We start from the raw sequence: 10693 nt of genomic DNA, 5'->3' as shown, positions 1-10693 counted from the left end.
CGCCGCAGATGGCGCCCGTGTGCAAAAAAGGCCTCTGCCCCGCAGCCTCCGTCTCCTGTGGAGGGGGGGGGGAGATTGCAAGCAGGCTCTCTCCTCCCCTCCCTCCCTCCCTTCCTCTGCGGAGCCGGGGCTGCCCAGGCCCCTCCGTCCCCGTCCCGGCGGGCACGCGTGGCTGGGCCCCCATCTAGGGTGACCATACGAAAAGGAGGACCGGGCTCCTGCACCTTTAGCAGTTGTACAGACAAGGGAATTTCAGCAGGTGTCATTTGTATATATGGAGGACCTGGTGAAATTCCCTCTTCATCACAGCAGTTAAAGCTGCAGGAGCTATACTGGAGTGACCAGATTTAAAAGAGGGCAGGGCTCCTGCAGCTTTAACTGTGGTGATGAAGAGGGGATTTCACCAGGTTCCCCATATATACAAATGGCACCTGCTGAAATCCCCTTTTCTATGCAACTGCTAAAGGTGCAGGAGCCCTGTCCTCCTTTTCATAGGGTCACCCTACCCCCATCGGGCAGCAGCCTCCCCTTGAAGCAGGGGACGAGCCATGAGCACCCTGCGAGGCCCAGCTCAGCTCTCGGCCGGTTTCAGCCGCCCAGGCGGGCTCTGTTCTTCCCTCGCCTCAGGCTGCACCGCCCGAAACGTGGCCCTAACTGCTCGCCCAGGCAGCCCTGCGGTGGTCACTCACAGCCAGCCCCGGCTCTGTTGAGGGTCTACCTCGGCCCACCAGCCTGCAAAGGGTCCAGGACGTGGTGGCTAAAGCGTTGGACTGGGGGTCGGGAGATCCGGGTTCTGGTCCCCACTCAGCCATGGAAACCCACTGGGTGACTTTGGGCCAGTCACAGACTCTCGGCCCAGCCCACTTCACAGGGTGGTTGTTGTGAGGAGGATTATGTACGCCGCCTTGGGTTTCTTGGAGGAAAATGGCAAGATATAAATGCAATAATAAATAAAATTAAAAAATTGTCCCATAATTAGTATGCTTCTGTTCCCTGTGGGGGAGGGGAGTTTCCTTCCGTTAATATTTTTCTTTCATTCATAGTGAAATGGTGGGGAGTAGAAGTTGACCAATTAAGGGGCAATAAACTGGCAATTCATCAGGAACCCCCCAGATGCGCTGAAGAGGAAGCCATGCGCGGATCCTGTCACCATTGTCTGATTCTCAGTGAGAAAGTGAGTCCGCAGGCGGTTGTGGCAACCACAGCGAACCCTCAGTTCACTGGAAGCCTTCAGTGCTTGCAGTCCAGCGAGTTCATTCGGCATTTAAAAGCAGCTTGAAAGGCCTGCTGAGGAGGCCTGGCGTCGGAGTCACACCCTGTGGTTTTGATCTGCGGCCACTCCAGACAGCTCTGGCCCATCTGGAAAAACGGCTGGCCTTTTGAAGTTCTGCCTTTATGAGAGATCCTGGATTCAAATCTCATCTGAGTCAGCTTTATAAAGCAAAGGCCCCAAGGAACTCAGGCAGCAGCGGGGGTGGGGGGTGGGGGGGCTGTGGTCAGTTGGAGGTGTTTGGCCGGCTGAGGGGAGGCAGCCATTTCTGTGGAACTGAACAGTCCATTTCAGGTGGCTTTAGTGGCTCATGGGCTAATTGCACTTCCCCTGGGATCCATTCCTTGCAATGTCACAGAGGATGCTGGGGTACAGCTTCGTGGGTCGCATACCTGCACCCCAGGATCCATGGTTTTTTCAAAGTCTGCAGTGAGCAAATGTGTTTCGGCCAGAAAAGCACCAGAGAGAGCGTTAGATTTTGAATAAAGTCAGGTTGAAGGATTCATTTAAAATTCACAGCAGAAACGCAGCGGACACGTCCCAGCTTGAGAGAGGTGAAGACCTATGAGAACGTCCAATGACCATCAGAGGAAAGACTAAAAGCCTACAGGGATGACCAGGAAGGAAAACTCGGCACGCAGGAACACACCACAAGGTGGCGCAGCTGTTGCACACAAGGTGGGCTGGCCGGGGGCGGGGGCGGCGGCGGGGGGGCACAGGCACGGCTGTATTTGTGTATTTAGATGGTTGGTTGTTTTTATGCTCTTCACGGTTTTAATTTTTGTGAACCGCACAGAGAGCTTTGGCTATTGGGCGGTATAAAAATGTAATGAATAAATAAATAAAAAACCTCACCCTGGGAAAAGAAGTGCAAAGCGAACTGTATGTGGGCAGTGGGCGAAAGACAGGCCAGGCCAGGCCAGGCCAGGAGCAGCTGCAGCAGAACCATTGTTCATTTCAGCCCCACCTGAACTCCACCGGCTCAGCTATTTAATTGAGGCTTATGATATTCCCCACTCCGCAGCAATTTGGCCTAAAGGTGATCGTGTCACAATGGATGTAGCATGTAAAATTGAGAATATTTTACAGGATTGATCAGTTTGATATATGCTAAGTGCGAGTTGTGTTCTTGGAACAGCGACAAGGGCGATTGCCACAGGTGAGTCGGTTAGCTCCTGGAAGCAAAAACGCTCCTTAAGGTGGGAGGAGACGGCCCTTCCTGAGGGGACTTCTGAGGTGAGCTACAAGTCTGGCCATTATTATCATCGTCATCATTTATATATCGCCCCATAGCTGAAGCTCTCTGGGTGGTTTACAAAGATTAAAAACATTGAATGTTTAAAAACTAATACACAAAATTAAAAAGCATAAAAACAGGCTACATACCAGCTATTCAGGGGTCAGTTAAAAGAACTCAACATGTTAAATGCCTGGGAGAAGAGAAAAGTCTTGACCTGGTGCCAAAAAGATAGCAAAGTTGGTGCCAGGCAAGCCTCGTCAGGGAGATTATTCCACAGTCTGGGGGCCACCATTGAAAAGGCCCTGTCCCTTGTTGCCACACTCTGAGCCTCTCTCGGAGTAGGCACCCGGAGGAGGACCGTAGATGTTGAACATAGTGACCGGGTATATTCACGTCAGGAGAGGCGTTCCGTCAGGTATTGTGGTCCCAAGCCGTGTAAGGCTTTATAGGTCAAAACCAGCACCTTGAATAGGGCTCAGAAACATACAGGCAGCCAGTGCAAGCGGACCAGAGCAGGTGTTATATGGTCAAACCTTCTGGTTCCCAAAATCAATCTGGCCGCTGCATTTTGCACGAGCTGCAGCTTCCGAACCGTCTTCAAAGGCAGCCCTACGTAGAGCACATTGCAGTAATCTAACTTGGAGGTTACCAGAGCATGGACAACTGAAGCCAGGTTATCCCAGGCCAGATAGGGGCGTAGCTGGGTCACCAACCGGAGTTTGTAGAAGGTTATCCCTGTCCAGATAAGTTGGTAGAAGACCCTCCGTGCTTCTCACTGCTCACTCAGGACAAGATATTAGTCTAAATAAAACTGAGGAAACATGTTTAAAAATAAAATAGTAAGATTTTACTAGATAATAAACAGGATAAGAAAATATTTTAAAGGAAAATTTAGGAAACTAGAATCATCATCAATTCAAACTGTTCCTGATCCAGGAATCCAGAAGGGGCAAGTTTTATTTATTTATTTATTTATTACATTTTTATACCACGCAATAGCCGAAGCTCTCTGGGCGGTTCACAAAAATTAAAATCATGAAGAGCATAAAAACAACCAACAATCTAAAAACACAAATACAAAATACAATATAAAAAGCATGACCAGGATAAAACCACACAGCAAAAATTGATATAGGTTAAAATATTGAATTAAAACAGCAAAGTTTAAATTTAAGTTAAATTAGGTATTAAAGTACTGAGAAAATAAAAAGGTCTTCAGCTGGTGACGAAAGCAGTACAGTGTAGGCACCAAGCGAACCTCTCTGGGGAGCTCGTTCCACAGCCGGGGGGCCACAGCAGAGAAGGCCCTCCTCCTAGTAGCCACCTGCCTCACTTCCTTTGTCAGGGGCTCGCGGAGGAGGACCCCTGTGGATGATCTTAAGGTCTGGGGAGGCACATATGGGAGAAGGCATTGCTTCAAATAACCTGGCCCCAAGCCGTTTAGGGCTTTGAATGTTAGTACCATCACTTTGAATCTGTCTCGGAGCTGGACTGGCAGCCAATGAAGTTGCAGAAGTTGCGAGTTCAAACCAGAAGTACCTTTTTCTCACTAAATGAAGGTATAGAACAAACTAAGATCCTGGAAACAAGTCCATAAAACAAGTTGGTTAGCTCCATCAATCTGTCCACCACAGTCTGTGGTCCAATCATGTGGTTCTTCTTATGTGCCAATATGAATCTGCCAGCAAAATTGGAGCTAAGCAAAATGTTAACTAAGTAAATGAAAAAGTGGGCTTTAATACTGAAGTTCAGTCTCTTGCTGATGACTTCATATCCCCAAATTTTCTTTGTTCGTTTTCTCTCTCTCCAGTTATCAGTCTGTTGTGGGGGTGGGGCAGAAAACAGCCAGGAGCCCCCCCCATTGCTCCAGGGGATCGGCGTAGCCTGAGGCCTGAGCAGGACTCTGGGGAACGGAGCCGTTAGCTGCAGGGAGCAACAAACCAACCTAATTTTGCCTCATACTGGTCTATTGTTTTGTAGCTTGACCACAGCTTTGTCAGCATATCTGTCTCTTCCTGCATCTCAAATCCTGACAGAGAGAAAATTTGGCTCTCGAGAAAGCCAGGCCTGCGGGGGAACCAGTATTTGCTCCGATTCCATTCCAAGCCTTTCTTGTTACCCCCCCCACCTCCTCAGCACACAACCTGAACCCACGAAGGGCTCACCTGAGCTACTAGGGTGACAACACTAGAACGGACCCCGTGTCTCCTCCTTGCCTCCTGGGGTGGAGCTATTTGGGAGAGCCAAATGTTCGGGCCCATCAGCCTGCCCTCCTCCGCCCTTTCTGACCACCCTAAGTGGGGAGGATCTTGGGGTCCATAGAGACACCCAGATCTTATAGGACTCACAGTGAGAAATTGGCACCATGTCACAAAAGCCAGACAGTCCTTCTAGGAAGAAGGGAAGCAATGGCTTCGAAGTGGCTTTTCGGTTCCCTCTCACTTCCTTGGTCTAGAGCACTTCCAGGGAAATGGGGGTTGTTTCCACATGCACCTCTTCTCTGGAACGGCCACCTTGGATTGCAAGGACGCTCCATCCGCCTGCTCTTGTGAAACAGTGAATCACGCTCGCTCTCTCGCTCTCCACCCAGCGCGCCTCCTTACCTCTTGGCCTGTTGACAGGGGAGGGGATCAGTGCCCCGGCCAAACTTGCTGGGGCGTGTGAACCAACCCGAGCTCAGCAAGGAGCCCCCCAGATGCGGTGGGAGGCTGGTGCCCTTTGAACCTCTTGGATTTTTGATTTTGAAACTTGAGAAACTGTCCCAGGGACAAGCCTAAAATGGCCTCCATGGCTGGACACAGCTAGTCCCAAGGGGCAAGTGACCGACCCAGAGGAATTCCTGGGAATTAAGATGGCAGCAGCTAGGAGCTCCCACCTCACTTTGAAGCAATCCCAGCTTCCTGTAAGAAAATATGCAAACACTTTCAAAATAGAAAGCAAGAGGAGCAGGGTGTCTCGGTGGGCACCAAGGACCGTGCCTGGGCCACAGTAGTGCTTGTGGGCACCCTCTTGCCCATGGGAGGCCGTGGCACCTAGATGGGGAGGGCTGGGGAGGGCGGGCGGGTGGGTGAGCCAGCATCTCAGTCCACCAGAGCGCCTGCCAGGATCCCCGTCTTTGCCATGCTGGTCTTACGGGCACCTTGTCAGTTTTGCAGCAGGAGAATGGCAGAGTTCCCCTTCTGGACTTTTGCAGGTTTCCCCCTGCCTGAGTGCTGAGCCAGCACCCGGGCTGGATGTGTGCCGGTGGGCCATCAAGCAGGTGCGGGGAGTGCAGCGCTGCTTTGCCCAGCTGTGTCCTTGTGCCAAGTGGGATGCTGGGCACAAGTCTCGGCCCGAGGGAAAGACACCCCCCTCTCCACTCTGCGAGAGCCAAGGCTTCCAGCCTGAAGCTCTCTCCCGCACTACCCCTCTGGCGGCTTCTGGGCTACAAGAAGAACTGTGAGAGGTTCCCCCCCCCTTCGGAGTGGGGGGGGACCAAAAGAGGGGCCGGGACTCTGCTTGCGCACAGCTGGAGGTGGGAGGGCCCGGCCCGGGCTTCTGCTGGCTCAGCTGCTCCAGGCTCCGGTCACCTTCTTCCTACAGCAGCTGGAAGGCAGCAGGAAATGGGGGGTGGGGAGGAGGGGAGGTGGCAGGGCCGGATGGTGGTGGGACCACTGCTCTCCCCCACCCCACCCCCCTGCGGCACAGGGCCAAGGCTGTTGCTGCAGCCACCTCCCCCCTCGCCCCACCCCCTCTTTGCTGCTGCAGAGCAGAGCCTTGGCACCCGCCCAGGCCTAGAAGGGGACGACCCCCCCCCGAGGACTGGCCAGGTGGGTGCTGGCGAGGGGAAGCACAGGGTGCTGCGCCCGTGCCCCCTGGGGGCTCCTGCCCAAGGATCGAGGAAAGGGCTCCCGGAGCAGCGCGGGGCTGTGGCGGAGGAGCCGGGGGAGCGGGCCCAGGCGCCTGCCTCTTCTCCCCGGCCAACGCAGTCCTGGACGGCCTCGGCTCAGTACCGTCGGGGGGGGGAAGGGGGCTGTGGAATCCCGCTTTTACGGGGAGATCTGAGCGCCCTCGCCTCTGGGAGCGGAGCAGGCCAGTCCCTGAACGGCCCAATCCTGCAGACGTTTACTCAGAAGTCCGACCCCACAGGTTTGGCGGAGCTTGCTCCCAGGAAGGCGTGCAGGGGATTGCAGCTAACGCAGGGGGGGGGGGAATGGCCCTGCCTCCTGGATGTTGGAGGGAGGCCCCCAAGCACACGCCCAGGGTGGGGGGGCAGCCGAACACAGGAATTCCCGGGAATGGCTGCAATGCCTCCGTCGGGAAAGCTGACTCCAGTGGCGCGCCCCCCCCCCGCCGCGCATTCCCACGTAGTCGCAATTCCAGAGGAGCAGCAGCAGCAGCAGCTGTGGTGACCTGTTGCAGGCACAAAGGCACCAACCCAACCCGCAAGAGGCTTGCGGCACCTTAAGGCCGAACACATTTATTCTCCTGGAAGCTTTTGTGGCGTGGAGTCCACTCCGTTAGCGGAGATGGACGTGTGCTCCTACACGGGTAAGCCTGCACGCAGGCCCCAGGGTCGTCTCTATGAACGACACACACGCACCCGGGCGGGGGCTTTCTTAAAACCTAGCTCCCGCTCGTCCGCCGAGTGATCTAGTGCATGAGTAAGACCAGCCTCCAGGTTAGGGCGAAAGAGCTAAATCAACTCCAGTTTCCAGTGGAATGTATTTACTCAAAAGCCAGGAAACATGAGATTACCTAACTAAAACTTACTAATCAAGATCCTAAGAATAACGCACTGAAGCAATTTACGGGGGTGGGGGGGGGCGGGCGGCGGAGGGGGGTCTCACAAAGCTGGACTCCTTGCCAGCTGCTTGAAGAGGAATGAAGATTTCACATGGGGCGCGGGTGGGGGGGGAGATCCATTGCTATGCGGGCGGGGGCAGGCGGGAGAGGCAGGAACTCCAGAACGGGACTGGGAATTCAAACCAACCAATCAGTGCCTGGCATGACATGATCATGTCCCCTCCAGCTAATCCCTGAAGCAACATAAGGCAGTGTCATGGGGGCACGGAGGAGACAGGGGGGCGTTGACCCCCACCCCACCCCACCCCACCCCACATGAGGAGTACCTAAAGGTGCCTGGGCTGTCCTGAGTGTTGTCCAGAGCCATTTCCAGAAGGGAGGTGGGGGAGGCTGTTGGAAGAGGAGCTGCTGGGTGAGCCCTTGTCTATTAGGGCAGCCACCTGACAGGGATGCTTTGAGGGGGATTCCTGCACTGAGCAGGGGGTTGGACTTGATGGCCTTAGAGGCCCCTGCCAACGCTACTATTCTATGAGTGTATCATAGAATCACAGAACAGCAGAGTTGGAAGGGGCCTACAAGGCCATCGAGTCCAACCCCCTGCTCAGTGCAGGAATCCACCCTAAAGCATCCCTGACAGAGGGTTGTCCAGCTGCCTCTTGAAGGCCTCCAGTGTGGGAGAGCCCACAACCTCCCTAGGTAACTGATTCCATTGTCGCACTGCTCTTAACAGTCAGGAAGTTTTTTTTAGAGCCGTACGACAATGGAACCTGTTACCTAGGGAGGTTGTGGACTCTCCCACTCTAGAGGCATTCAAGAGGCAGCTGGACAACCCTCTGTCAGGGATTCTTTAGGGTGGTTCTATGAAATTATGATTCTATGAAAAGCCCCCCCCCCCACTTCCCCAGGGTAATAATAGCCACTCCACCACAGGTGACAGGTATGCCCTTCTGTGGCCAGCTTGTGGACATGGCAGCATCTTCCTGGCTGCTGTGCTGTGGCCCAATCCAGCTGCAGGCTCAGCGCTTCTTCCGTTCTTCATGGGAAGGATGGGGGGCTGGTTTTTCTGGGGGTGGCCGGAGGAGTCTTTCTCCCAATAGTGGGGAAGACACCGCTCTCGGCTGGGGGCTCCTGGGCCGCTTTTTTTGCTAGCAGCAGCAGCAGCAGCAGCACTTTGACCAGCACAGTGTCCCTGGCCCCGGCTCAGCACTCTCCCAGCTGTGTTGCCCCTGGTTCCACCCATCCTGGGCGATGGCCACAACAAGCCAGACGGCTTTTGCATAAGGGGCAGCCACAGGTGCTGGGTTCAACTGCAGGGTGTGCATCACAGCCTTGCCGGGAATCTTCCCTAAGGAGGGAGGGAGGGAGGGAGCAGGGAGCAGGCCTCTCCCTGCCTCTGGAGTTCAGCCACTGGGGAGGAAGCACCTGGGCAACCACCCTGTGTGTGTGTGTGTGTGTGCTGTGTATCATGTGTGTGGGGGGGCAGCCACGCTCCCTTCTGCTTGCTGCCCTTTATCCCCCACTTCCTTCCCCAGGAGGGAGGGAGCCAATGGGAGGGCGCTCTGGCAGACAAAGGAAGAGCGAGAGGACAACAGAGCAGCAGCCGCATACGGGCACAGGCCTTCCCCCAAAGCCCAGGAGGAAGAGAAATTAGACCTTGCGTCTGCCCCGAGGGAAGGATGGCAGAGTGAGCACCCCACCCTCCGCCCCAACTGCCATCACCCCTGTGCCCAGTCCAAAGAGGAGGAATTCCCAGAGCTGGGGGGGGGGTCCTGTGCGGCCCCCTGCTGACCTTTGGGACTCTGCTCCAAGCCGGGGCACAGCAAACTCTGAGTGGCTTCTCAGCTCCGAGGGCCGCAGTCGCTGGTTGGCTTGTTTGTTTACTTATTTACAGGTTGCTGACATCAAAAGGGTCAGCGCAGTGGAGAAAGTCAAAACAAACAGTTGTTACAATAAGAAAATCAAAACAATGAAACCCTATCAGAAAACAGAACAACGTAGAACAAGAAAGAAAACAAATAACAACAGTCAGTAAAACTGAAAAGAAGCCATTGATGAGATAATGAAACCACAGCAAGGCAGTAAAACAGAACAGACGCAGAAGCCGTGCCTCACTGGCCGGGAAAAGGCCGTGGTGGACGGTGCAAAGGGAGTGTCCCACCAGTGCCTGCAGAGAAGGCAAAGTCCACGATGATCCGGCATAACTAGAAAAGGAACGGAAAACGAAACTGCCCTCGATCGTGTGCCCCATATCCACATCTATGGGGCGACCACACTTGGAATACCGTGGACAGTTCTGGTCCCTGTGAGATGAGGAAGGCCTTCCCGCTCCAGCCAACATTTTTCTCCCTCCCCCATAATACTTAGAACCCGGCAGGGTCATTATCCCATGAAGCTGAATGGCGGGAGATTCCGGACAGCAAGAAAAGGGAGCCGGTCTTCGCACAGCGCAGCGCTGAACTCTTGAACTCGCTGCCACAAGATGACGTGACAGAGGCCAAGTTGGGCAGCCTTAAAAGGGGTTTAGAAAGGAGCCAGGACGGCAAGAGATTGCCCGCACTCTTGGAGGGTGTAGGCCTCTGAACACCAGTTGTTGGGGAACATGGGCGGGAGGGTGCTGTTGCCCTCATGTCCTGACAGAATGAGAGAATGCTGGACTAGAGAGGCTTTTGGTCTGATCCGGCATCAGGGCTCTTCTTAAGTCCTTATGGTGAATAGAACACGCTTACATTCATGAGTACATGATAACCACGTTGATGTCTTGCAGATTTGACTAGAGACATGTTGCCACCACTAAGAAGGCCTCTCCACTCACCACCAGGAGCTTCTTCTCCTCCAGGAGCATCTGAGGGCGTCTGAGCAGAACTTAGAGACGGAGCAGGCCCCATGCCACTGGGCCATTATTGGTCGACACAAGCACCGTGAAGTGTGCCTGGACATGGACTTTTTGCCCTCTGGGCCTGAGGCCCAAGTCTTTTAGGTACCTAGCACTGCCCCTCCTTGGGTGGCTGGACAGAGCAGGGCAGGAGTGGTGCTGACTCGGCAGGATGGGTTTATTCAGGCCTGGAGCCTCCCTGGTGCTGCCCTGATGCTAAACACATTTCCGGAGGTGGGGGTGGGCGAGTAAGCATTATTTGGCCTGTGAGCCTCCCTGCCCCCCAACCCCAGGGCTAGGAAATGCTTCTTAGGAGCCGGGCTGGTTCTGCAATCACACTGGGGGCAGACACCGCCTGTGCTCTCCCTGCCTCTGGGTGTCATGGGGGGGGGGGGTCAGCTCCAAGATCCAGCCCCAGCAACACCAGGCAGGGCAAGAGGGGGAGCGCCTTGGCAACCCCTCCTGCCCCTCTTTGCTGGATAAATGCCCTCCGGGCCTGGGAGGGGGGGGGTTGTCTCCCAGGAGA

The sequence above is a fragment of the Elgaria multicarinata genome, chromosome 4, assembly GCF_023053635.1.
Source record: "Elgaria multicarinata webbii isolate HBS135686 ecotype San Diego chromosome 4, rElgMul1.1.pri, whole genome shotgun sequence".
NCBI classification, from domain to species: Eukaryota; Metazoa; Chordata; class Lepidosauria; order Squamata; family Anguidae; genus Elgaria; species Elgaria multicarinata.
This window is presented reverse-complemented; position numbering follows the sequence as displayed.